Raw genomic sequence first — 26918 nt, forward strand, 5'->3', positions numbered from 1 at the left:
TCATCCTCTGTCATCCCTTTCTCCCCGTGCCCTCAATCTTTCCCAGCATCAGGGTCTTTTCCAATGAGTCAGTTCTTCACATTAGGTGGCCAAAATATTGGAGTTTCGACTTCAGCATCAGTCCTTCCAATGAATATTCAGGACTGATTCCTTCAGGATGGACTGGTTGAATCTCCTTGCAGTCCAAGGGACTCTCAAGAGTCTTCTCCAACACCACAGTTCAAAAGCATCATTTCTTCAGCACTTAGCTTTCTTTGTAGTCCAACTCTCACATGCATACATGACTACTGGGAAAACCATAGCTTTGACTAGACGGACATTTGTTGGCAATGTAATGTCTCTGATTTTTAATATGCTGTCTACGTTGGTCATAACTTTTCTTCCAAGGAACAAATATCTTTTAATTTCATGGCTGCAGTCACCATCTGCAGTGATTTTGGAGCCCAAGAAAATAAAGTCTCTCACTGTTTCCATTGTTTCCCCATCTATTTCCCATGAAGTGATGGGACCAGATGCCATGATCTTAGTTTTCTGATTGTTGAGTTTCAAGCCAGTTTTTTCACTCTCCTCTTTCACGTTCATCAAGAGGCTCTTTAGTTCTTCTTCGCTTTCTGCCATATGGGTGTTGTCACCTACATATCTGAAATTATTGATATTTCTCACAGCAATCTTGATGCCAGCTTGTGATTCATCCTGCCCAGCATTTCTCAAAATGTACTCTGTATATAAGTTAAATAAGCAGGGTGACAATATACAGCCTTGACATACTCCTTTCCCAATATTGAACCAGTCTGTTGTTCCATGTCCAGTTCTAACTGTTGCTTCTTGACCTGCATACAGATTTCTCAGGAGCCACATCAGGTGGCCTGCTAGTCCATCTCTTGAAGAATTTTCCACAGTTTGTTGTGATCCACACAGGTTCTTTTAGGACTATTCGGTTTCCCTTTTCTTTATCATTTTGTACTATACTGCTATAAGCTTCTTCCTTCTTCTCCCCACCACCCTTTCTCAGTTTATATATAGTTTGACAAATTCTAGACACATCCTTTTTTACATTTGCTTTCTTTGTGATATTTTTGCACTTCAACACAATGAAGAGACAATTTTGGTTCCTCTCTACTGAGGTCAGAACTCATAAAATGAGACTGGTTTTGTAAATACTCTTTTGCACTATTCGGAACCATGTTTTATTACAGTTTCTTTTTTACACAGACTCTAAACTCTCCTTTTCTAAATATGTATACACACTTGTGCCTTGTTCAATATAACTTGCTCCTGCTGTTTTTTATCAGTAACAGGCACAAACATAAATTCAGTGTCTCTATGTGAGTTTGTAATTAGGTATTAGGCAGCAGATAATTATCTAGATGGCCAAATGATTGACTGTTAATATTAGATTCAAGTGCTAGAAAAAATTAACTATAACCAAGGTAAGGGAAAGAGAATTTTAGAATGAAGTGATGAGTCAGAACTGTAATCGTATTCAAAATGTATTCCTTAGATGTGCTGGGTTGGCTGGAAAGGTCATTTGGGTTTTTCTGTAAGATGTTATGGAAACTTTTTGGCAAACCTAATATAAGCTGAGAAACAAAAAAGAGGTAGGCAAAAGAGAAAGTCAAAAGAGGATTTAGCAAGGAAGAGAGTGAGCACTTTCTTCCATGATCATTCAGCTTCTGCTGACAGAGGAATTCCATCCTCTTCTCTGAAAAGTCAGTGCAGAAGTTTGCCCTCCTTGTGCGTGCTCTTCACTGAGGTTATGGGCTCGTAAGTGGGCTTCATCTCACGGTGGGCACGGTGCCAGCTGAGCCACTGGTCCTCCCCCAGAGCAAGCCGATAGCCCAGCCTTCTCTTTGCCATCTTTATATCCCCAGGCATCCTTTTATTACCTGGTTTTGACCTTCACAAAAAATTCACACACCACTTTGTGAGAATCATGAAAAAAAAAAAAGAGAAATTATAAAGAAGGGAAAAGTCACAGTTTTCCATAAAAAGCGACTCATCTATGTAACTTCATTCTTATCTGCAGATTGTAAACATACCTCCAGACATGCTCATAGACACACATACACACAATTCCATGCATTCAACACACATTATTTTCTGACTCATTTGTTAATACACTTTGGGTACCTCATATGTGCTAAAGCACTGAGGGTATAAACAGTGCCCTGTCTATAAACCCACTCTATAGCCTTTTATCTATTATATCTGAGATGGCTGGATGGCATCACCAACTCAATGGACGTGAGTTTGAGCAAACTCAGGGAGACGGTGAAGGACAGGGAAGCGTGGTGCGCTGCGGTCCATGGAGCCGCCAAGTTGGCCTGGACTTAGACACTGAACAGCAGCGAATCATCTGGCTACTCAGTTACCCAGAGGGTAGCCAGGGAGATCATTTAAAAAGCAGGTCATGGTACTCCCTGAGAAGAAATCCTGCTGAGTTTCAACCCTAACTTTCTTACCATAGCTTATTACACCTTCTACCATCTGGCTTCTAGCTACGTCTCCAAACTCAGCTCTTCCTTCTTGCCCTGTATTTATATTGCTTGACTAATCAAGTTCTTTTCATTTGTAGGACCTTTGTACTTTAAGTTTGTCCTATCTCAGCTAGACCTGACTCATATATTATCGTTTATATCTGAATGTAAATTTAATACCCATTACTCTTTATCATATAGTTTTACTTATTTCCCTATAGCTTGTATTATATGTGTGTTTAATATTCCTTATTATATTATTAGTACTGACCACTCCTGGTTCAGCCAGCTTCTTGCCACCTCTGATGAGAATTTACAATGTGTGAAAGTCGCTCAGTCATGTCTGACTCTTTGCGACCCCAGGGACCATACAGTCCATGGAATTCTCTAGGCCAGATTACTGGGGTGGGTAGCCTTTCCCTTCTCCAGGAGATCTTCCCAACCCAGGGATCAAGCCCGGGTCTCCCACATTGCAGGCGGATTCTTTACCAGCTGAGCCACAAGGGAAGCCCAAGAAGACTGGAATAGGTAGCTTATCCCTTCTCCAGGGATCTTGCTGACCCAGGAATCAAACCAGGGTTTCCTGCGTTGCAGGCAGATTACCAACTGAGCCATCACAAAAGCCCAGAATTCACAATAAGTATACTCAAAATGATGAAATTTTAATAGGTAAAAATGGATGAATAATGAGATTCTGCTCTAAGGAAAGTTCACTGAGCCAATTTGGAGTGACTGTTGAAGGAGATAGGAGATAAACCCTGAAAGGAACTCAAAGGTAAACATAATAGGACAACCAAGACAATGCTGCTTCATGAAAAGCAATGAGAAAGAACAGAATGAGAAGGTACTGAGGGGTACTCTGTGACAGGTGCTGGGGGCTTGATATATTTTCCCTCACATGATTGTCACAGCAAATCCTAAAACCCTGAAGTAGGCATTGTCCTTTTATAAGGAGAGTGCCAAAGCTTGTGAAGATCATGCCCATTCTCTAAGCTCTAAAGTGGCAGAGTTAGTCCTTGAAATGAATTTGGTTCTCTCCCTAAGACCATGTGCTTTCTAGTCCCCCATGCTGGAAAGGAAGGAAGGAAGAAAGGGGAAAAAGGAATAAAGAAAGTAGCGGCAGGAGTTCCAAAAGCTAGGTAAAATGTTGAGATATCCAGTAAATCAAAGGCTAAGTAAGAGGAATCTGGTGTAAGGAAAATGATGAGTAGGCAAAGAATTACTGTTTCATAAGGTTGGGCAGTAAGAAAACAATGAAAAATGGGCAGTAAATTGATAATAAAGTCAGTATATATCTATAGCATGCAGGCTATTGAATAATAACAGCCAAATATAATCAAGTATAAAATGTACTTACCAACTGACACCTTGCAATAATTTCTGTTAATAGAGATAACTCAAATAGTTACATCTTGTCAGGGTATTTCAGGCAAAAGTCTATTTAGAGCCCTAAGTTTAGCATTTCTGCTCTTCAGGTTCACCTGCATGAACACAATTGTTTTGTTTCTCTGCCACTAATTTTACAGAAAGCAGTTTCTAAAGGCTAACAAAAAAACACCCATTTAAAACATAGATTTTATTTGGCTTGCCTTTGGTAGTCTGTTTGGTTTGCAAAGCAAAAAGTGAAACAGTGGTTCTTTTCAGGGCTTTGTTTTCTTTTTTCACTCGTTGCCCCAGTGTTTTCACTGCTGCCGAATGGTCGCCACTGGGGTGCAGAGCTGGGAAGAACAGCTGGGTCTTCCTTTGGCATCCACTTACTGATTTGGAAACGGAACTGTCTTTGGGAAGCCTCTCTTGTTAATTTTGAATTTTGGATGTACTTTTGGATCCAAATTTCTTTGCCCTGATGCAGCCATGGAAAAGCTGTGTTATGTGAACTTCGTCCATGGGAAACTGTAGGAAGCATCATATATTATGTCCTCAAATATCTATCTTGAATTTGGTGATCAAGATAATGTTGCAATTGAGACCAGCACCCAGCAGATACAGTTTTTAGTAACAGTGTTGACTTGTGTACACAGGAGATGAATTCTCCTTCAGGAAACCAGATATTAATCTATTTACATTCAAACATTTTATAATCAGAAAGTCGCCTACTTATTATTTTGTTCTGTCTTCTGCCTTCCACTTACCTACATAATTGATATGTATTGACACTTAGATAAGGATCAGTGTGTTGTAATCAAGAACTTGGACCCTAGAACCTAAATGCCAGAATTCAGATCGACCTTATGTTCTGTACCCAACAACTACTTAAACTCTCTTTGTCACAGGTTCCTAATCTGCAAAATTGATAGGGATAATACTGTCTACCTCTCATGTTGGCCATGAGAAGTAGATATGGAGTGGTTAGAAGAGTCTCTAGCTCATATATTGGGCTGTGCTATTTTATTATGTTATTGTTACTCATCTTGTTCATATGGAAGTAAAGAAGACAGAGTCAGAATCTCCAATAGTTTATAATATAGTTGAAGAGATACAAAGTAAAGAAATGGACTAGCTATAAAAACACTGAGAGCTGTTAATATCCAAGTGAGCTCAGAAGTTGTAAAGTGTGGAGAACTGGATATAACTTGAAGTTAATTTCCTGAGAGATTTATACTCTGTTCAGCAGCCGTCCCCAACCTTCTTGGCACCAGGGACTGGTTTCATGGAAGACAATTTCTCCCTGGAGCAGGAGTGGTGTGGATGATTTCAGGATGATTCAAGCGCATTACATTGATTGTGCACTTTATTTCTAATTGAATGCCACTGCTAACCTGGCAGGAGGTACTAGTCCATGGCCTGGAGGTGGGGACCCCTCCTATATAGGACAAGGAGAAGAGTCAAGGGTAGTAAAGAAAACGTGGGGTTCAGAAAGTAAAGAAATTGTTTCAGGAAGGCAGTGATCCACCATGTGTCAGCCCGGGAATCTCAGATCAGATAAGGACTGAGAATTAAATCCATCCTATGGATAACATCCATCAGGACAAGAGAGAAGATTTCGTTTGTGTGTTTGTGAGCCCCCAGTCATGTCTGACTCTTTGCGACACCATGGATCATAGCCTGCCAGGCTCCTCTGTCCATGGAATTCTCCTGGCAAGAATACTGGAGTGTCAGTGTGTGTGTGCGTGTGTGTGTGTGTGCGCATGCACACACATGCTCAGTCATGTCTGACTCTGCAGCCCCACAGAATATAGCCCTCTAGGCTCCTCTGTCCATTGGATTATCTAGGCAAGACTACTGGAGTGGGCTGCCATTCCCTTCTCCAGGCGATCTTCTCAACCCAGTGATCCAACCCACATCTTCTGCATCTTCTGCGTTGGCAGGCAGGTTCCTTATCACTGGGAAGCACTTTGGAGTGAATAGCCATCCCCTTCTCCAGGGGATCCTCCTGACTCAAGGATAGAACCCAGGTCTCCTGTATTGTAGACAGATTCTTCACCATCTGAGCCACCAGGGAAGCCCACTGAGATGAGCGATCAGAGATCTTGATAAGAGAAGGCAGTGAGTATTATGTGAGGTGGTAGAGGAAACACTTGTGTAAAGTGGTTTTAATTGAGAATGATAATAAGATCACAAATTGCAGATCAGGATTGCAAACATCATATGGGGAATAGTGTATAAAAATGAATAGTTGGTGGGAAATTTGTGATAAAGTGTTTTTAATTATTTTAGTTAAAAATATATTTGGCAAGGAGTGATGTGCTAGGTTCTACAAAATCATGGAAGCTTTGAACCTGTTCTAGACTGGATTAGCCATTTAAGAAAAGTTGATTTTCACCTAGAATTTAAAATCATTTTAAAGTTAGTTTTGTTGATCTGTATTAACTATCATAATAAATTATATGTGAAGTGAAGTTACTCAGTCGTGTCTGACTCTTTGAGACCCCATGGACTGTAGCCTACCAGGCTCCTCCCTCCCTGGGATTCTCCAGGCAAGAATCTGGAGTGGGTTGCCATTTCCTTCTCCAGGGGATCTTCCTGACCCAGGGATCGAACCCGGGTCTCCTGCATTCCAGGCAGACGCTTTAACCTCTGAGCCACCAGGGAAGCCCAGTAAATTGTATATGCTCACCATATTGACAATAATTATTGACCTTAAAATAATCCCTAAGGTTTAAATTAATTATCCCTACATTCTACTTGGGCTTCCCTAGTAGCTCAGTTGATGAGCCTGCAATGCAGTGGACCCCGGTTTGATTCCTGGATCGGGAACATCTGCTGGAGATGGGATAGCTACCCAATCCAATATTCTTAGGCTTCCCTGGGGGCTCAGATTGTAAAGAATCCACCTGCAACCTGGATCGGGAATATCTGCTGGAGATGGGATAGCTACCCAATCCAATATTCTTAAGCTTCCCTGGGGGTTCAGATTGTAAAGAATCCACCTGCAATGCAGGAGACCTGAGTTCAGTCCCTGTATTGGAAAGATCCCCTGGAGAAGGGAATAGCTACCAACTCCAGTATTCTGGCCTGGAGAATTCCATGAACTGTACAGTCCATGGGGTCACAGAGTTGGACATGACTGAGCAACTTTCACTTTTACTTTTCACATTCTAGTCGCTAAGAAAACATAACTGATTCTGTTCTCTCATAAACACTTTTGGTGAATTGAAATAAAATGTACATGACTCACTAAAATGGAGAACCGTTTTCAGCTGCCTTCCAAAAAAAATTTTGATTTGAAACCAGTAACTTCTAAAACCATACTTGTTTCAAGAACTTTTCAAACTGCTAATTCCTGAATGTTTTAAATATTATAAATATTAGAAACTATGTCTATGATACAACATGTGATGTGATATGAAGTATTTAGACGATGCCATTGATTCATTGTATGTTGTATCAGTCAGAGTCTAGTGAGGGAAAAAAACCATCTAGTTATTTCATCTAAGAGACTTCAAGAGAGAGAAATGACTAAATAGACATTCAGTTCAGTTCAGTTCAGTCGCTCAGTTGTGTCTGACTGTTTGCAGCCCCATGGACTGCAGCACACCAGGCCTCCCTGCCTATCACCAACTGCTGGAGCTTACTCAAACCCATGTCTGTTGAGTCTGTGATACCATGCAACCATCTCATCCTCTGCCGTCCCCTTCTCCTCCTACCCTCAATCTTTGCGAGCATCAGAGTCTTTTCAAATGAGTTAGCTCTTCGCATCAGGTGGCCAAAGTATTGGAGTTTCAGCTTTAACATCAGTCTTTCCAATAAACATTCAGGACTGATTTACTTTAGGATGGACTGGTTGGATCTCCTTGCAGTCCAAGGGACTCTCGAGTCTTCTCCAACACCACAGTTCAAAAGCATCAGCTCTTCGGCGCTCAGCCTTCTTCACAGTCCAACTCTCACATCCATACATGACCACTGGAAAAACCATAGCCTTGACTAGCCAGACCTTTGTTGGCAAAGTAATGTCTCTGCTTTTTAATATGCTATCTAGGTTGGTTATAACTTTTCTTCCAAGGAGTAAGCATCTTTTTATCTCATGGCTGCAGTCACCATCTGCAGCGATTTTGGAGCCCAAAAAATAAGGTCTGCCACTGTTTCCACTGTTTCCCCATCTATTTGCCATGAAGTGATGGGACCAGATGCCATGATCTTTATTTTCTGAATGTTGAGCTTCAAGCCAACTTCTTCACTTTCCTCTTTCACTTTCATCAAGAGGCTTTTTAGTTCCTCTTCACTTTCTGCCATAAGGGTGGTGTTATCTGCATATCTGAGGTGATTGATATTTCTCCCAGCAACCTTGATTCCAGCTTGTGCTTCATCCAGCCCAGCATTTCTCATGATGCACTCTGCATAGAAGTTAAATAAGCAGGGTGACAATATACAGCTTTGACGTACTCCTTTTCCTATTGGCAGACTAAAAAAAAAAAAAAGTAAAAGGAAGTAAAACGCAAGTATAGTAATTCTCGAGAAATGCAGGGAAGACATTGGGTTATTAGAAGTTAGAGATTTGGAGGAGGACTCTTGTAGAACTAGAACTCAGACCTCTGCATAAATGAGTTGAATGTTGCCAGGGATTTAATTAATAGAACATACAAGTTATCACTAAGGATTTAATGCCTTATGTAAATGAATGAATAAGCATTAGTAAAGAATATTCACGGAGACAATATTATGCATAATTAAATATAGTAAATAATATGCATTATATCCCATCAAGGCTATCATGTGCATGCTCATATAAATGCATTCTTGTGATATATATGATAAAATGCACTACATCCTACATAAAATGAACCATATATACTAGCAGTGCATACATTGATGGGAAAGAGGGAAATGTTGCCCAGCTTTGCTGAGACCTCTTGAGATGGGAAGAAGTATTCTCAGGATCAGGATTCATCCTCTAAGTCCAGATGCCTACCAGTGTGTGCTGACAGGTTTCAGAGTATGGGAAAATCCAGAGGTGCTAACTGAGTGCTACTGGTACCAGTTACAGGCACACAGGTACAGAGACACTGGCATGGCAACCCTGAGAAGAACAGCAAACTAAAGAAGAAGCAACCAGCTCCTTCTTTCTGCTTCTGTCTCACAGTCTTTCCCCTAGCTCCCACTTGGTAGAATCTAACATAGAACCAGCTGATTCTATGAGAAAGGAGAGATGTAGTATTTAGACTCTTATAGGGAGCACCATAAGAAAAAGGGAGAGAGAAACATAGTTTTTTTGACCTAAGAGACAATATCTTTTGGCCTCCCAAATACATTTTTGGGCTAAACTAAAAATCATGTTTAGTTGCCAATTCTGATATTGAACAAATTGATGGAGCCCTCCGCCGCCCCCCCCCCCCCCCGCAACCGCCAAAAAAAAAAAAGTTTCTGTGATCATTTAAGAGAATTCAACACCTACACTTCAAGAGGGAAATAAACACAGAAATGAATGTCTGGATCTCATCTCTGAAATTTCACAGATGCTGTGCTTAAACAGGTATTTTAGCTTAGTGCTCAGGCATGGGAGACAGGGCTTCCAGAGATGGGCCATTGTGTATACTTGAAGCTACAAGCTGCATCCCTTTTGTAATTAACTTGTAGCAAAGGTTGTACAATCCAAAGTTAAAGAGATTCAACATGGAGTCAGATTTGTCCTTCCCTATTACAAGAAGAGCTGTGGCTGCTTCCACGTCCACTATTCCTCTCCAGTAAAACTCAGATCATAAACACACCTGACTCCATGCTCCATTTGTTTCTGGGCATAGGATTTTAGTATCCTGCTAATTCCAAGAGGAAAAAAAAAATCTACCTTCAAGAAATTGTCAACAAGAATGACTTTCAGTTATTGCCCCTTTGATCTCATTTCTGGGTGGCCAAGAAGGTCCTCCCACCCCGCCTGCAGGTCTCCACAGTGTGTTAAGCACATAATGCCAGAAACAGTCGTTTTAGAACATGATTTCTTTCCATTGTGATGAACAGGAGTTTTGACTCCCTATTAAAATATTCCAGAAGAAGTTTCATGTTTTCCCTGAGAACTGATTTTGGTCTGAATAGTGTAACAGAAATAATCAGGAGGGAGATGATACTTAAAAGGGAAGACACAAAGTTAGCCTGACTGGAAACAAATGTAACTTTGGTAAAGGTCAGTACCTTCCCGAAAATGAGCTTGCCATGTTTCTTTCCATTCTCCAGATTTGAGGCCCTTTTCCAAGTCATCCTTTCTGAGCCTTCTTCTCAAGGCTCACCTCTATTTTCTGTTATTGAACTCTGTGTATTTCCTTTAGCATTCCTCTTTTTGAGGTATAATTTGATTATAGTGTTCTATTAGTTTCACATGTACACCAAGTGATTCAGTGTTTTTACAGATTATACTCAGTAAAAGTTATGTTAGATAATGGCTATAGTTCCCTGTGTTGTGCAACCTACCCTTGTTGCTTATCTATTTTACACATGGTGGCGTGTATCTTTCAGTCCCATACCCCTGACTTGCTCCTCCTCACTTCCCTCTCCCCGTTGATAACCACTGGTTTGTTTTCTGTGTTTGTGAGTCTGTTTTACTACGACATTCATTTGTATTGTTTTTTAGATTCGACATATAAGTGATATCATATAATGTCTTTCTCTGACTTATTGTATTCAGCATAATCATCTCTAGCTACATCCACATGGCTGCAAATGGCAGAATCTCATTCATTTGTGTGGCTAATACTTCATTCTATACACTGTATCTTCTCTATTTGTGTGGTGATGGACAGTAGGGTTGCTTCTGTATCCTGGCTCTTGTATGGCTTCTGTATCTTGCTGTGAACATCGGGGTGTGTGTGTCGTTTTGAATTAGTGTTTTCATTTTTTTCTGAGTATATACGCAGGAGTGGAATTCCTGGATTACACGGTAGTTCTAGTTTCATTTTTTTGAGGAAAATTCTATACTGTTTTCTGTTTTCATAGTGGCTGCGCCAATTTACATTTCCACCAACAGTGTACAGGGTTCCTTTTCACCACATCATTGCCAGCATTTGCTATTTGTAGACTCTTTGACAATAGCCTTTCTGACAGGTCTGAGATAATACTTCAGGTATTATCTTAATGCTTTACATTATTAAGTTGCCATTTAGTTTCAGTGTTTTTTCTTTACTTCTTTAGAACATGAAAAGCATATAAACCATTTTTGTTATTGCTTATTTAATGTGACCTTATTAATATACTTAAAAATCAGTATAATGTCCCACGAACCTGCTAGTCATGGTGGTTTTCATCTGCATGTCCCTGCTCATCAGTGATGCTGAGTGAGCAGCTCTGTGTGTGCCTGTTGACCCATCTGTATTCTCTCTTTGAGGAAATATCTATTCAGGTCTTCTGACCATTTCTTAGGTTCTTTGTTGGTGATGTTATTTTTTTTTCTGTTGTTGAGTTATATGCGTTTTGTATAAATTTTTGATATTAACCCCTTGTTGGTTGTATCATTTACAAATATTTTCTTCCATCCCATAGGTGGTCTTGCCATTCTGTTTACGGTTTCTTTCGCTGTGCGAAAGCTTTCAGGTTAAACCTCATTTGTTTGCCCGTGTTTTTATTTCTTTTGTCTTAGGGGACAGATCCAAAATACCATTGCTATGATTTATGTCAAAGAGTGTTCTGCCCATGTTTTCTTCTAGACTTTTACGGTGGTCAGGTCTTACATGTATATCTTTGAGCCATTTTGATTTTATTTTTGTATATGGTATAAAGGAATGTTCTACTCTTGTTGTTTTACACATAAGTGTTCAGTTGTCCCAGTGCCATTTATTAAAGAGACTCTCTTTTCTCCATTGTATATTCTTGCCTCCTTTGTTGTAGATAAGGGTTTGTTTCCCGGTTCTCTGTTCCATTCCTTTGATCTGTATGTCTGTTTTTGCACAAGTACCATGATATTTTGATTACCGTAGCTTTGCAGTATGGTTCTTTATCACCTTTATTGTTTTTTTTAAGTGATTGCTTTCCTTCCATTTGTGTTTCTTGTTTATCACTAACATAAGCTCTTTGAGAATCAGGATTCCACATCCTATTTCCACATTGTTTCCCAGGAGTCTAGTCTCACACCGGACACAGATATACATGTTTAATGCACTTGGCTAGACAGATAAACAAATAGTGTGAGTGAGTTTCAGATACCTCTTATGCTACCAAATATAATTGCCTGTATTTATCAGAAAAGGCATAATAAATTATTAAACTTCAATTCAGATTTTTACATTACATATTTATGTTTTCATTATCGGTAATTCAATTAGTGGCCATGTAGTGGGACACTATATTGATTTTTTAAGTACATTAATAATGTCACATTAAATCAGCAATAACAAAAACAGTTTATAAGGTTTTCATGTTCTAAAAAAGTAATAAAAACACTACAACTAAATGACATTTTAATAATGTGAAGTTTTATTTACAAATCTCTCATTTCTTTGTGTTCATTCTGATACTGTTTTATAACTTTTCCCAGCAATTTCTTATCTTTAGCTTTTAAATGGAAAAGTGATTAAAAATGTCAAAACAAATAACTGCATTTTAGTTTTTCAAGTAAATTAAAATTTCATGGGCCTCTGGAAGACAGTCATATGGAAACATCCAATAATAACCACATCAGCTTCTAATGGAATAAGTTTCCACCAAGCTCAAAAGACCTTCTATGTTTTTATAAATCCATTTTGAGCGGTAGCTGAAAAAAATGAAGTTCAGCTCATCCCTAATAATGCTATTTATGATAATAGTTCTTCAAAGGGTTTATTTCTGTATCATGGATTATGTGCACAACAGGACCTTGTGCTGCATTCATTTATGAAAAGAAACCACTTTTCACACTGCTCAGTTAAATCACATCTTATTCTGCTGACCTGAGATTCAGGACAATTAACCTATTCGTTAGTCGTGAATAAGATGGGGCATAAAGTGGTGGTTTAATGGAAGCATTAGCACATCTTAAAATGTAGATATTTGTGTCTCAGGGTGATTGTTCTTCAATATTAAGAAGCAGCAGCAATACCTAACCCTATAGCAAAAGCTGCAAAGGTGGAGTTTTCTGTAGCTGTCATTCTTCCTTCCTCTCGTTGCTGGAATGAATTCTGTCCTGTGGAGCATCCCTGGGGACCACGAACCAAGAAATGCCCTTAGGAGATATAAAGAGGAACAAAACAGGCTCCCAAAGCAGAAAGTTCATCTGCTAAAGGAGGAAACAGATTTCAAACAAAAAATTATAATGTAGCGTTGCAAATTCTATTAAATATGCATATAGATTGTTTGCATACAAACAGCAGCATGCCTGCTTCCTTGGGGGGACCTGAGACAATATGGGAATTCAGGGTTCAGACTTGAGCAGGGGGTCTTGACAAGAGAACAGCCTTTGCCTGGTATAAAGTTACATGATCCTTCAAGGAAGTTTAGGGGTGTCTGAAGCACAGGAAAAATACTGAAGAGAAGCAGAAATTTCTTACACTATTCAAACTGGAAGTATTGTGTGCCCTCTTAGGGAACTTTGATCTTATTCTGTGTGTAGCTCTTAGCGCTATGTAAGTAAAATAATTATATTGTCAAATGATTACATGATAATTTGCATTTCAGAAGTGTGATTTTTTTGAGGAGGATTTAACTTATGTCACCAATTTTTTAAAGATCTGCAAATTATTCAAACTTCTACAGGAGATGAGAATAAGGTAAAACCAAAGAAAGAGAACATTTAGAAAGTAAGATATACCTATTTATCTGTGGTGCTCTAATATTGTGTAATTTAGCTCAGCCTTTTAAGAAAACTTTTAAGACATATAATTGATCATATTCATTCTTCAATGTTGATTACATTTATCAATCTTATTTTAAATTGTAAATATATAAACATTTATATATTTAATATAAATATATAAACAAAGTACAGTATACCATCTTTTTCAGCCATAACTATATTTTCTAAAGATCAGAATCAGTACATGATCTACAGATATTTTCATACTTATTCATTCATTTATGAATATGATTTGAATATGACTGACCCAGATATTATTACTGACCTTTGTCGTATGAACACTGCTCATGCCTTAGCCTGGCTGAGGGTCTCTACCTTGGCAGGGCAGGGTTCTTTTTCCATTTTCTTCCAATAGGTGAATAACTGAGGTCAACAAAGCAAAAGCTTTATCAGTGGCCAAAGGATGGAGAAATGTAAAGTAGGGAAGTAAGTTCACATTAACTCCTTGCCCATTTCTGGTGAGAGTGATTTAATTTTAAAAAGTAAAGACAAATGGAGGAGGAGGGAGGCTAACAATGATGGAGGGGCAGCATATGCATTAGTCCATCAGGGAAGGAGTGGGCTTTTTCTTGCCCACCTCCTTTTTATCCTATTTCGGTCCTTAATGTCTGGTCTTGGCCACTGGGAGGTGTGTCATTTAACGTGCTCATGTAGTAAAATCAACATATAATGAGACTCAGGGTCTGTTGGATGTCAGATTCACCTCCATCTCGACCCCAACTGGTTCCATCTGTTCATATTTCCTTTGTGTGGATGTGGGTAGCTTCATTTCTTATCTATGGACCCTTTAACAGTGTGCTCATCACCAGAAATGTGGAGATTTTAAAACCCTGAAAGTGTTCATAATTTAATAAACAAGATATAAAAGTACAATATTGTACATTAAGTGCTATAAGTATGCATTTTAAAAAAGCAACCAAGTCTTAAGGAGGGTGGGGTAAACTGGAGGTTTGAGATATTTATTTATTATTTACGCTTAAACCAAAAAATAGTAAGCATAAAAGAGTGAGCAGGAAGAAAGGTAATGGTTTTAGTGAGCTCAGAATACACAAATTCCCAGTGATGCTTTGGTACTCAGAAGCCTAGGAGGAGAAGAAAGAAGCAAGCTTTGCATCTGTTCGTAAGTAGAGAAGTGACTGTGAAAAGTTCTGCCTTCCGTGTAGAGAAAGTTGGCTTATCTCCTGAAAGTACTGGGAAACCATCAGAAGCTTTGAAAATAATGTCATTTTTTGCTATTAGCAGCAGTAGAAATGGGGAGAAGCGGACAGAATAGTGACATAGTGAGCAGAAAAAATTTAAAGGATTTGGTGACCAGTTGGATGTGTGGTAAGCAAGAAAAGGGGAGGTGATGAGGGTTCCCTGATTTAAGATATAGGTACCTTGGTGAATGATATTGATAACAGAGATACAAAATACAGAAGACAGAGATGAGGAGGAGGATTGAGGTTTAAGACGTTGTGTTGGAAGTGCCACTTGGACACCCAAACTCAAATTGCATTAAGCAGAAGTAGGAGACTGTGGATTCTTCTCCTGGTCGTTGGTATGAAGGGTAAGGATATGTAATCCTTCTGGGAGGGTGCTTTATGTCCTGAGTAATTTTGTTAAGCTGCCTTTCCTTGGAGCACATAGGTACATACAAAAATGTCTATGGTTATGCATATGTAACTTCTGTAGTCTATCATTTTGCACTTGGGGTGGAGTGCAATGCCCGGCACATAGTAGAAACTCAACTTCAGTGTGTTGAATATTTCTGGGATCTACCCAGCATTTATCCCTAGGAGGGATTTTTCTGAGTGTCTCAGCTCAAGTTGTTTTGTTTCTAGTCCAGTGGAAGAGAAGAAAAGCTTATGCAGCCTACTTCATGCTCTCTGAGTAAATACTGGCATCTTTACTGGATGGCTGCGGACCTCCTAATTTAGTTAGCTCTCCTGTCCTTAGTTTGAAGACGTTATTTCTGCTTTACATAAAATTGTATTCTCTTCCTGTAAAGCGCTCCATTCCAGAATTTTCCTTATACACTATCATGTAGATCTTACCCAAGAAAACCTTCTGTATGTGTGTTCAGTCATTTCCAACTCTTTGCTTCCCCATGGACTGTCACCTGCCAAGCTCCTGTGTCTGTGGAATTCTCCAGTCAAGAATACTGGAGTGGGTTGTCATTTCCTCCTCTGGAGATCTTCCTAATCCAGGGATCGAACCCACGTCTCTTGCATCTCATGGCAGGTTCTTTACCACTGAGCCACCTGGAAAGCCCCCAAAAGAACTTAACAAGTTTTATTTGATAAACTTTTAATCCTTTTTCATCAAGAATGCCATTTCCATTTGTTACACGTTATCTACTGTGATCATCTCTCTTGCTCCACAGCAAAAGAAGGAAAGCACAGACAGGGTTTGTGTTATATTGTGACCCTTGGATTATCACACAATAGGGACTTGGATTTGCCCCTTTTTTGACCAGAGCATGTATTATGCCTGGAATATCTTTCTATTTAAAAACAACAAGAACCGTTCGCAGTGTCTTGGCTGTTAAAGCCTCTCTGGCAATTCCTTCCTGCTTTTTTGTACACTAACAAATGTTTCCCCATTTCTTCCTAACGTTTATCCATGTTCTACCCTGAGCATGTGGAGACACTGATTTACCCTAATCTAGAGAATGGCCCATCTTTATTCTTATGTAGCTTGGTGTTTATGTGCATCCATTTATCACTGCTTAAATTTTAATCTGTAGATTATCTGCAGAGCTCACTTAGTAAATGAAAACAATTGTCTTTAACTTATGAATAATGTTAGCTAGGACAAAATAAGAGAAAAAGCTCACTTTCTCTTCATAAGCTAATGACTCTTCTTGCTTCTGATCTGTGAATAATTAGTCAATCCATCATCGATGGCAAAAGCAAGCCAGTCTCTCTCCATGTTTTAACACATGAGTGTAGACAGGTGTAACTTTAGCAATTGAAAATATCATCTATAATTATGCAGGAAAAGTTTGATTGTGATAGTTATACATATTTACTGTCCACTTTACTTTTCTCTATCTCCACCTGTCAGTGGGTCACATGGCATCTCAAATTTGGGATTGGATGTAACAGTTAAAAGCACCCTTAAATCATTATGCAGTTGTAGCAAGTCTCAAAGCACAGATATCCCTAATGTTGCTTAATGTATGTAAGCTGATCTAAGTAAGCATGAAACTTGTCTGACTCTTAGAAAAGCCACCCCACTGTCTGACTTAAACAAATGCATTAATAACAATGTTTCACTCTAACCATGCTGTACAAACACAGACACTTTAGAACAGCAGGGACTCACTCTCCTCACTCAGATGTTTTCACAAGCTGGGGTTGGGTTCAAGTCCCTTCCATGCGCATCTCATCCTGGGATCAGTGAGTTTCTGAGGTCTGCTTTTCTCATGGTGATGGCATACTCGAGATACCCTAAACCAGACCACACAGCACAAACCTTTGTTGTGAGAACTAGGGAAGAGTGAAGGAGAGCCAGGAAAACTAAACTCGGGCTGTATATTTCCCCCTGGGGTCTTCTCTGTGAGAACCAAGACACCTGAGGCACAGCATGCTAGTACAGCTGAGAGGGGCAAGAGCTGGGAGGGAGGGGACCATGAGTCTTCCATCCTGAAAAGTAAAAAGAAATGGACTAGTTCAGTGTAAAAGAAATTGTTTAATAGTCCTCTCCTTGAAATGTCTGGGGAAAAAAATATTCTGAAACTCATCCATGAAACTAGGTAAAATAATAGTTATCCTCTGTGTCCATGATAAATTGATTCTAGAACCTCCATAGATACCAATATCCACAGATGCTCAGACTCTTAGTAAAATGGTGGAGTAGGGCCAGCCTCCTGTATCTGTGGCCGGTGGAATCCGTGAATGCAGAACCCACGCATACACAGGGCCCACTGTATAGTAATATGTGGCATATCCTTTTAGAGTCCTATTTTGTGGTATTAAAATTAAATACACACACACACACACATACTCGAACAGGTTTTCTTATTACCTTTTTTTGTCAACCCTAACTTACTTAGATTTTTGTCTTCCAAAATGTTTATTAATGTCCTGCAGCTGGGGAAGAACTCTCACGTTATGCAAAATTCCTTTATTATTCTAGCATGTAACTATTTAGATCTCATCTTGCCACAAAATTTTTTTATGACTATTTCATCACTGTAATTAAATTGTAACTTTCTCTAAGGCAGGCGATAGATTGCATCTTCTGTGGTGTCAAAAAGATTACTTTGAAGTTAGGTGTTGAAGAAACTTCTGTCAATCAGGATGTCCAATATCAATGTTTAATCAAGAAAAGACTTTTATCAGAACATGTTCAAGAGTTATATAGATAAAGCCACATTGAACAAAGCACAGTCATTAACTGCTTTGTGTTAGAGAAATTACTTTGATATTGGAAGACAGTCCTTTATTTCTATACCTCTCCAGAACTGCCGTTACTTGCTGTTCAAATGTATTATCTCTTTATGTAATCTTAATGATGGAGACTGACATCCTACTTTGAAAATATGTAAGCTTGTATGATTTCTAAATTAGACATCTTATCTAGCAGAATAGAGTGAGGAACTTACCCCTCGACCCTTTTCCCATTTTCTTTTCTAACAAAATTGTTTTAGCTTTTCTGACTCAGACATTCAGTTGTACAAGGTTGAATTTACGAAAGTAAGATGCATTTTGAAACTCGAGAAAATGAAAATCTGTTCTGTCATAAATCCCTCCACAACTGGAGGCAGACATACTGATTTTTTTTTTTTTTTTTTTTTTTTTTTTGCTATCAGAGCTTTACATACTGCTATTTAGGCCTGAACTATTCCACAGACAAATGGAATATTTTATTCTCAAGTGATCTTTGCATGTTCATGTTGAAAAAGCAAAAGCATAATTGAAAGAAAACTTGTTTTCAATGGTAAGTTAGAAAACAAAGGCAGGGGGGAGGGGGCTATTTGTAACTATTTCTCCTATTTTGAAAGCCTTTCATTTCAGTTGTCATTATTTAATAGAACCGAGTTTATAAAGCATGTCCAATAGAGACTGCTTATTTATTTCCAAACATCAGGCCTATCCTCAGGTAAATAGAACCTTGTTTTATGGTGGATAAAACAAGTAGTTAAGTTTGGTTCCAAGTCTGATTAAGAAGGATTTCCCTGAAAACATGATTCCTATTTAAATGTGCTTTAAGAACATGTGGTTATTTTTTTAAAAGGACAGAATATTACCAAACTACATACCAACAGCCAGTGATCACTTATCACTCTAAATTTTTAATCTAAAAAGAGTTCAGGAATACTGCTGTGTGCACAAAGGATAAATCTCAAAAGCAGATGAGTGAAAGATGCCAGCAGGAAAAAAAAAACTAGATACCAGGTGACTGCATTTTTATGAAATTCCAGAACAGACAAAATTCATCTGTTGTGATAGAAACAAGGATAATGGTTGTCTTTGAAGAGGGCAACTTCCGGAGGGCTGGAAATACCCTGTGAATGGATCTAGATGAGGGTTAGATGGATGTGCACAAAGTGAAGATTCACTGAGGTGTACATTTCTAATGTATGCACCTTACTGTGTATAACTCAAACCCTAATAAAAGTGTTCTGAAAAGTTAAAAAAAAAACTACTTGATGAAATCACAGTTGATTTTACACCTTACTGTAAAATATAGTTAAATGTAAAGATGAATAATATTTAAGTGAATGTAACATTTTAAATAATGTTTAAGTAAATGGCTCACTGGTAAAGAATCCGCCTGCAGGTTCGATCCCTGGCTTGGGAAGAGCCCTTGGAGAAGGAAACAGCAACCCACTCCAGTATTCTTGCCTGGGAAATCCCACGGAGAGAGGGGCCTGGCGGGCTACAGTCCAAGGGGTGCAAAAGGGTTAAACATGACTGAGCCACTAACCAACAAAGTAACAACAAATGTTTAAGTAAATGTAATATTTAAGCAAAGAGGTACTTCGACTTGGAGATAAAATTTAAGTCTGCTTAGTCAATACTCTTCATCCTAAATATAAGAAAATTGATGTCATGAAAGGTTTAAACCATATTCTCTTCCACTTGTGGATTCCAACTTAATTTTACTCTTCAGAATGAAGGGTCACCATAAAATTTTGGCTGAGATTGGTCCTTCCATGATTTTTTGCTCTGTTCAAGTCTCCAGACTGGCTCCCTATGCTTCTGTAAAGCTTTCAAACGAAACCTAAGACTAGATAACAAAATTTGTTATTTTCAGAAGCATTTTCCTTCCTTAAGAAAGTAATTTCCTTATATTCCTAGTCTCATTACCCAAGACGCTTGCCAGTGAAAAAGTGAATTTTGCTTGACAGCGATTTGACTTAGCTGTTCCAAGGAGACTGAGCAAAGTTGAGTGCCAGCATGCATATTATTGAAAAACTCCATGAGAAATTCCAATATGGACCCATTTTTAAAAGCTGTTGATAAAGCCCAACATCCTTAATTCAAAACTAAGAGAATTAGTATCCAATAGAAAAATGGCTTGCCCAAGTTTTAAACAAATGTAATAGTAGTATTTAAATATTATATCTGGAATTAAATCCCACTGTAAGACTGCTTTTGCCCCCTCTTCATTTTCTTAGTTAGATCTTACGGAAATTGATATATATATATTTTTTTGTCTCTCAACCTTTCTCATCCATATGTCTTTGATTTTTACTAATGGTTGGTATCATTACCTTTTTTCTCCCCATATTTCTTATGCTTTTACACTTTAGAATCTCAATATTGTTTGCCAGGATTCTGAGAAAGATGGTGTAATGGTCTACCTCCCATATTAAATGATGGACTTTTTATAATGGAGTAGATTTTTTAAATGGAGTTGATTTTCTTTAACATTTGTAATCACTGTTAGTTTGTTGATTAGCTCATTCACTTGTAACATTGACGGCAAACTACAAAATAAGTGTGTAACTAGATTTAAAGGTATGTTTAAATGTCATCTCTATGGAATGTCAGATATAGGCAATTAAAAAGATAGAAGTTATACAAACTTTTAAAATAATATATCATGTGTTTTTAAATGGAAGAAGTTGCTATGGTAAATATGGATTTGTTCCTAATCAATTCAGACATAAGAACAGTTACTAATTGCCCAGTTTTCTCCTAAATGGGCTTTGATATGGGTAAGTATTTACAGTTACCGCATATGATAAAGTTTATGTTTACGTTCATTTCTAAAACGGCTGAGAAGTTTCATGCTCTTTCTGAAAGTGAATGAAATTCATGTGAGGATTTGAAAGATTTTAGTATTTTATATTGGAGTTTTATTTTGAACCTTTTCCAGTTACTGTAATATTAGGAAGAAAATGTACATTCTCTACCTAACGTTTTAGAAAGTAGTGTGTCTTCTTGTCCTCAATCGCTAAGAGAAGATGATATCAATGCATTCGTCATCTTTTCAAGAGATTGTCACAAGCCAAACGCAAGGCATTATGTGGTAGAAATTCAGTGTGTTCCCTTTGTTGTGCTGTGCTTAGTTGCTCAGTCCTGTCTGACTCTTTGAACCCCGTGGACTGTAGCCCACCAGGCTCTCTGGTGGGATTCTCCAGGCAAGAATACCAGAGTAGGTTGTCATGCCCTTCTACAGAGGATATTCCCAACCCAGGGACAGAACCCAGGTCTCCAGCATTGCAGGCCAATTCTTTACCATCTGAGCCACCAACCCGAATTCCCTTTGTTAGTCTTCTGTAAATGTGATTCCAGTGAGGGAAAAGCAGCACTATAATGAGTATTCTACATCATATGTGATAATGTGTTATGGTGATTGGTTATACCAACAATAAGGTAAATCAGTACCTTTATCAATATCAGATTAAACAATGCAAGTCATCTTTAATCAAGTGTGATTATTTTTACTCTTTTAAGTAATCCCAAATGTGTAATTCATAATGGTTGTGAGAAACTAGTAAAAAGAAAATAAATGTGTTACTCATCTGAATATATATGGAAATTTGGATTCCAGTCTTTCTTTTTTTCCTGTTCATCTGTACAACTCTACTGAAACCATTTTGGCCTAGGGAAACTAATAGACTTGAAGTGGCCAAATCTCTACTATTGAATCACAAGTCTTTGCTTAAATATTAAGTTCTAGTTTCATAAAGAGGAAATCTTATAGAATCAATTAGCAAGGATGCCTGCAAAGGAAATCAAATCAGAGAACTTACTCAGGTTCAAATACACAAATAACCAAAAAGTGATAAATTTAGTGATAAATGGTACAGGGTATTTTCTGATATTTTCTCCTAGTTTTATTTATTTATTTTTTTTCCTTTGAAGCTTAAATCATGTGGCTGGTTGGTTTGGTTACAAGTGTCATGAAAAATTTGCTTAGTCTCTGTATTCTCCAACTGTGTATGTGGTGTGTGACATATAAAAAACCTTTTCTATTTGAGCTGCTATAACAGAAAAACCAAAGACTGGGTGGCTTATAAATAACAGAAACTTACTTCTTCCAGTTCTGGAGTCTGGAAGTCTGAGAGCAGGGGGCCAGCCTGGTCTAATTCTTGTAAGGGCCTCTTGCAGCTTGTTGACAGCTGACTGCTTATATCTGCATGTGCTGGAATGCAGAGAGAGGAAGCAAGAGCTTTGTGAATTTTCTATAGACTCCTCCCTCATGACCTCATCAAATCCTAATTACTTCCCAAAGGCCCACCTCTTGGAGCAATTACATTCAGAGGGTAGGGTTTCAACCAAAGATGAGAGAGACAAAAATATTCAATACATAGCAAGGAGTTTGGAGCTTAGAATAAATCAAAACCAGCTTCTAATTAATATAATATCAGGAATTATTTATTCTTTTATAAATTATTTATTCTTTTATTCTTTACATCATGACCATGAGACCTAAAAGAGAAATATGTATCTTACGGGATATATGCAATTAATGGGGATACTTGCAATTAAGGGCTTCAGTGGTAAAGAATCTGCCTGCCAATGCAGGAGACTTGGGTTCAGTCACTGGGTTGGAAAGATTCCCTGAGAAGGAAGCGGCAATCCTCTCCAATATTCTTGCCTGGAAAATCCCATGGACAGAGGAGTCTGGTGGGCTACAGTACATAGGATCACAAAGAGTTGGACACAACTCAGTGACTAAACAACAACAACCTGCAATTGAATAACTTAAAATGCCATTTATTCAAGACACATTTGCTGAGAAGATGCAGAGGTGATTAATGCGATATTTCTGCCCTCTCTGGTTAATACTGGTTCATTTTAATTTCTACTTAACTACCTTTCTTGATGATGCTCTTCTCAGTTGATGACTCTGAAGATAAGCAGATTTTCCATGACTATCTAAGGTGTACCAACGACAGTTTTATTCTCTGTTATATGTCTGCATGAAGAGACAGAGCTTTATTCTTTTCTTGACATTTATGGCATCCATGTACCTGTACTCCACGAAAGGTTACCTAAATCAAATTTATTCCAAATGGCCAACATTTAACATTAAAAGTGTGAAAGGCAAGGTAAGGTTCTCTATAGGTCAGCGTTGAATTGACTGACTGAATTATAACCAGGGAATGATGAATTACACATTCCCTTTTAATTTCAAATACTGGCTAACAGATGTATTGATTCGAATACTCACTCTCTTGTTCAGTAGAATTACTGCCATTACTTACCTTTCGATTTTGATCAAAATATTTTCAAAGTCGTTTGTAACTCCATTGTTACAATTCCTCAATTCATGTTACTATATGCTTTGGAAGGTATTCCATTGTTCAGGTAATTATGCACAATTAGGCACAAAGACAAGGCCATTACCTACTTTAAAAATATATATATATATATATCAAAAATTTCCAGTGGAGAAACTCAGACTGAAAAATAAACCTTGTTAGATATCTTGGAGTTGAACACAAAGACTGAAAGGAAGAGAAGAGCTCAGGATGTTTTTGTAACTTAATGTTGGATTTTGTATCCATATGTTCAAGCTCCTTCAACAAGCTACTTTCACTTGCATCCTGACATCAAGGGCAGACACTGTACCACCTGCATCATTTGGTATCTGTTTACCCTGCTTTTTTAAAAAGTATAATCACTTACCACAAAACATCTTAATAAATCTGAAACAGAAGATAAGAGGGAAAGGAAGAAGATTCACTGTCAGGGTTAATCTGTATTTTCTGTAACTTGGCATATTTAACTCTGTACCTGTTGGCAGCAAGTCGTAAAAGGAACTGCAAAATTTACATAGATTTTATCAGAAAGAAAGAACCATACCTCAAGCAATAAATGTTTTTTGATGGCATTAAAATCTTCAGCTTCTCGCTTGTGTCTCAAGGTGGAGAAGGGGGCACTATTCTCAACAACTCTTACGACATCGCATTTAGAAAAGGATGTTTTAATGCTAAGGACATAAAATTAAATCCAGTGAGGTCTCTTCTCTACTGTAATGCAGATATAGAGGTTTCTGATTATCCATGTCTAGACTGATTTGCTTCCGCTTCCCATCTGTCTTCCCGTAAACTGGTCAGTACGTCACTCCAGGTACCCTTACTGATTCACTGGTCCTACGCCCCCAATTCCATAAAAACATAGCCCTAAATGTATGTTTCAGTTTTCATTTTCTGATCAGCTGAAACCTGCTGCCTTCACTACTTTAACAGAAATGCTGGATTTAAATTTTGCCATTTTTATGCCCAGATCAACTGAAAATTGTTGAGTTCTTACCTCCTGGACACTCTCTGCTACATTACATTCTGGACCAGTTAATTACTCACTCCCAGAACTCCATCTTTCCTGATTCCCAGGACACCTTGCTTATTTATTCTTCACATGCTACTCTCTCCAGTCCTCCTGGGTCTCCATCACGAGCATTCTGATGTCCCCTTTTCAGAGTGCAATCAACCATCCAGTCCAAGACCTCCTGATCATTTATCTCTTAAAACATTCTATAACACAATGTTTTTCTCCATCTTTACTATATTTACCCTGAGTTTTGGCTGTCATGTCTGTTAGTCATATAATCATAGTTTATTCCCATCTATAGTTAACTTCCAGGTTTTCTTTAGATTCCTTTTTTTTTTTTTCTTCCAGACCACTTACCTTCTATTCTACTTAAAATGCAAAGCTAACTGTGTTAGACCCTGCTTGACATTTTAAAATGTACCAGCCCCCAGCTATTTGGATTTTTCTTTGTGCACAGTGTTGCTTCCTGCCAGCCTGCTACAGCCCTTTGGGACATCTGTCCTGCTTGCGGTCTTCTTTGGCTCATCTTTTGAGAGTAGAGATGTGCTCTCCTGTTCTTACTGCATTTATCATGTATTTTAATATAGCTTATTTGTGTTTCTGCTTTTCTTATAAATTGTGAATAAGTCCATGCACTGCTTAATATATGTTTAATAAATGACTGAATAAAGGAATTGCAAATGTATTGAAGAGAATTCAAAATTTATAGTAAAGTAACTGAGGAGAGTAGTTTTCTTCGTAAACACTCTTCAGACTTTTTAGAAACTGGATAGCCAATGGCTTCAAAGTATATTGAGGTCCCAAAGAGAGAACTTTAAAGTAAGTTAACATTAAGATTTTTACTTTAATCACCATACAATAAGATTTATTATGACCTCCTTATAACTAGAATTGATATGAAAAAATAAATTTTATTTTAGTGAATGAGTCAGTCACATGGTTTAGTAAGCCTAAGTTATATTTGGGCATTTCGTATTCTTGCCTGGAGAATCCCATGGACAGAGGAGCCTGGTGGGCTACGGTCCATGGGGTCGCAAAGAGTCGGACACGACTGAATGACTTCACTCCACTTAGGCTGCACATATGCTAGTTTTCTACCTGTGCCGTCTCCTGTCTTAACCAACTGGCATTTTAACAGTTCCTGCCTCCAGCTGTCCTAATTTCCGAATAAAATCCCTAAGAAGTACCTGGAAAATAGAAGTTGAAGATCATAGTGGGACACAGAAGTCGAACTACTTTGATTGGTTGTGTGGCAGAAATGTCATTCCTTATAAGGCGGTGATATGAGATTTATAAAAAACGAATGGGGACCGCACATGAGGTTTCTGCCAGAAACAGGCCTGGTGTGGGCACCAGGAAGTGGAAGACAGTTTATATTTCTTTCCCTGTCCTTTAGTTCAGAAAGGATTGGCCTGTACCAGCCATAAAGGCAGACAGGCGTTCACCTGGCAGATGCTGGCATTTCAAAGTAGCCAGAGTAATGTCTCCAGCCCTCCAGTAGCACCTTCCTCCAGCTCCTGTTCAGAGACCATATAATGACTGGAAGTAAATGGAGGTGGGGTCTCATCTTAGGATGCAGAGGACCTGTAAACAGCCTTTGACTGCAGTGGGAGCTGAGGGAATTTTCATCTCCTAAAACACTATACCATCGCCATTCCTCAAGGGCTCCATTACTTAATACTGTCATGGGGTTGGGGACTGAGTACAGATGGAAAAAAATTTGTTTTAGATGCAACAACTAGTAAATAAAAATAGACTTGTGTAAAAAAAAAAAATGTAACTCACAACATCACGTGCAGCATAGAGAACTAACTATGCCTCAAACAGGGGTGGATCCTCCCTAATCTGATTCTGAACTATATCCTCAAAATTTCCTATCAGTACAAGCTCAACTGCTGTTCCTTCTGCTAACCTCCTTAATTGTAATCATGGCATCATAATATTATAGTCATTCTGACTTAGAGTTCTCAGCTTCTATTTTCTTCCCACCATCTAGTTACTGGTCACCTCCTTCCCAAATTCTGGTTCATACCTGACTGATTTTCCCCATGGCAACACCACAGTCCAAATCCTATTACCTCTGAATAAAATCAGTGAATTAGATTCGAAAAGGGTGTTTCTGATCCAGCATACATTTTTTTGTTCAAGTCATTCTAAATCTGACATGACCATATTACCTGTAGTAAATAAAGCACAGTTCTGATCAGGTCACTCTGCTCATGCTTTTCAATATTTCACTGTGACTCTTGAGAGGTCTTAAATTACTAGCCAGACAAGGCTCAACTGTATTTTCTATCTTCTGGTCCTTTTGTTCTATTTAAAAAAAAAAAAAAAAGAGCCGTGACTTATGAAGTAGCCCTATGAAATACAATGAGAATCAAAAATCCACATAAATGACAGAGATGCTGATTTTCCAGTGTTTTTCAGATTTTTAGACTCAGCACCATTTGGACAAAATAAAGAGCCTCTGGATTGCTTATGCCAGCCATTCACCAGCAAGAAAAAGAATTTTGATACATGAGAGTTTAAAAA

The 26918-nt window shown here is 38.3% G+C and overlaps 1 protein-coding gene and 1 non-coding gene across 2 annotated transcripts in view; one reads left to right on the top strand and one right to left on the bottom strand.

The window, feature by feature from the left end:
- CNTNAP2 (contactin associated protein 2) overlaps window positions 1-26918 on the top strand; it is a 2336063-nt gene that overhangs the window by 1069281 nt on the left and 1239864 nt on the right. The window lies entirely within an intron of this gene.
- TRNAS-GGA (transfer RNA serine (anticodon GGA)) lies at window positions 6437-6509 on the bottom strand. The gene has a single exon. It is a non-coding gene; the product is annotated as a tRNA-Ser (tRNA).

The sequence above is a fragment of the Ovis canadensis genome, chromosome 4 (genome assembly GCF_042477335.2).
Source record: "Ovis canadensis isolate MfBH-ARS-UI-01 breed Bighorn chromosome 4, ARS-UI_OviCan_v2, whole genome shotgun sequence".
NCBI lineage: Eukaryota > Metazoa > Chordata > Mammalia > Artiodactyla > Bovidae > Ovis > Ovis canadensis.